Raw genomic sequence first — 2500 nt, 5'->3', positions numbered from 1 at the left:
GGGCCCCTCATTATTCCATTTATGGTATCCTGAGCGCAAGGTTCAATTTCATGTTTTGCTTCAATACCTATCCGCAATACAATGACATGTCGGATGTTATTTTGTATAGAACCCATACAAAGACACACGCTAAAAAGATATTCTTTACGTTGGATCATATGACCCTCGTAATCATCATTACAGCTACTGATGCACCTCTGAAATAGGCGCTGTTATACACATGTTACCGATACCTACGTACCATTACAGAAAGCAGATCTCCCCTGCCTCCATTTCCCCCCCTGCCACCCCGTTCCCCCTCCTTTTCCCTCCATACCGCTCATATTACTTTATCCCTGTTGTGTTGTTTCATTATGTTTCGTACAAAACCGTAATTATACTTTTTGAACCATATGTACCTCTGTGCGTACTTCCCTATAGAACAACTTACTCCGTTCATCTGTTTAACGTGGTGATGAACATTTTTTTTTCAAGAATGACCGGGCTATTTTATTCAGTTAAAGTGCTAGAGGGACACTAAAAATGTGTCTCAATCGACTGAAAGTACTTTCCACTCTGTACCTTCTACTCAACTGAATAAAACCGTCCGGTTGTCTGCCACTAAATGAAAGGGCTACAAAACAGTGGACTACAAAATCGCACCAATTATTTACAAGCGAAACAAGGCCACTTTTTCCCTTTTTCCGCATGAGGGGACGGGGACGGGGGAGGGGGGGGGAGGCGCCATGTGTGTGAAACGGCCTTGCTGTGGATATCCTGTGTCTTGTATTCCTTCTGACCGGGGCAGTGGGCTGGAGACAGGGATGACCCCTGATCCATGGGGAGCTAAGATAAGAGTGAATCGAGTGTGGAAGCCAGGAGTGGAATAGGTGGAAGTGGACGCCTGCCCCGACTTGGCTACCCCCTTTAAAAGGGGGAAAAAAGCCGTTGGTGTATAGACAGACAGAAACAAAAATACCCTGCCAGCTGAGGAGTCCACCCCATTTGCCGTTTTCTCGTCCGTGGAGGGGCAAATTCATTCACTTAATGTAACAACCACTTTACGGATGCCTTTGTGTCCGCCGCGTCCCTTCAACTTTGGCAGCCACCGATAGATGGCAGCAGTTTTCCCTCTACTTCAATCAACTGGAAGTGCTTGCGAGCAGAGCCCCCATGCTAGTTAAGGCTTTCCCCCGGCCGCTTTTCATTAAAATGTCGGCCTTACGAAGAGGCCTGGGCATCCGTACGGCCAGTAACAAAATACGGAAAATTACACCCAACGTACAATTCGCATGGGCCAACGGCCCATTTTCATTAAACGTACCATCCGCCCGAGGCTTCTGGGCCAGGAGCCCTCCGGAGAGCCTCTGGAGGAGCGCAGCAGGTTCTTCCTTCTGGGCGAACTCGAGGACGCTCCGGCAAAGGGGAAGCGGGCGTGCTATCGAACTCCCGTATTAAATGGACAGTCTTGATTGAAAGAGAACAATGAATGTGGGGCGAAGGAGGGAGGGGGCGATTTGGAGGTGGAAGTGGAAGGGGAAGGAGGGAAGGAGAGAGGGAGGAGGGAAAAGAAAAAGAGAGAAAAGAAGGAATGGAAGCAGAAAAAGAAAGAAAAAAAAACATAAGAATAAATAAAGATGAGAGAGAACATTAAATATAGCACAAGGAATGCAGGAGGAGCAACAAAGATAGATGTAGATGGAATGATAGAAGGGTGAATTGAAGGATGAGAAGAAGAAAAGAAGGAACAGACAAAGGGATAAAAAAGAAATTGTTAAAAGAAAAAATAAAACGGAAGAAATAGAAAGGTGTGAGAAAGGAAAAAAAATAAAGGATGAAACAAAAAAAAGAAGAAAGAGAACAAGGAAAGAAAGAAGAAGATAAGATGGAAGTAATGTAAAAAAAAGAAGAAGCAACAGATGAAGGAGTAAAAGAAATTGCTAAAAGAAAGTAGAATTGAAGAGATAGAAAGATGTGGGGAAGAAAAAGGAAAATAAGGAAGGGATGAAACAAGAAAATAAGAAAAAGGAGAGAGAATGTGATAAAATGGAAGTAATATAAAGGAAGAAGAAAGGGGAATTTGTAGATAAAAAGGGAGAATCAGGTAAAAAAGAAAGGTACGAAAAAATAATCAAGTGAAGAAGAGAAGAGTATATGAGTCCTTGAATGTAGAGATGAAGAAAAAAAGGGAAGTAGGAAAGTTAGGAAAGAAGAAAGGAAATAAATTACGGAAGGATTAAGGAAGGGAGGAAAAGGAAGAAGAGGGAAAATAGAGAGAGAAAGAGAAAGAGAGACAGAGAGAGAGAACGAGAGAGAGAAAAATAGAGATGGAGAGAGAGAGAGAGAGAGAGAGAGAGAGAGAGAGAGAGAGAGAGAGAGAGAGAGAGAGAGAGAGAGAGAGAGAGAGAGAGAGAGAGAGAGAGAGAGAGAGAGAGAGAGAGACAGAGAGAGAGAGAGAGAGAGAGAGAGAGAGAGAGAGAGAGAGAGAGAGAGAGAGACAGACAGACAGACAGACAGACAG

Source organism: Oratosquilla oratoria, chromosome 16 (genome assembly GCF_046742065.1).
Source record: "Oratosquilla oratoria isolate Oo_2021 chromosome 16, ASM4674206v1, whole genome shotgun sequence".
Taxonomy (NCBI): Eukaryota; Metazoa; Arthropoda; class Malacostraca; order Stomatopoda; family Squillidae; genus Oratosquilla; species Oratosquilla oratoria.
Note: the sequence above shows the minus strand (reverse complement) of the source record.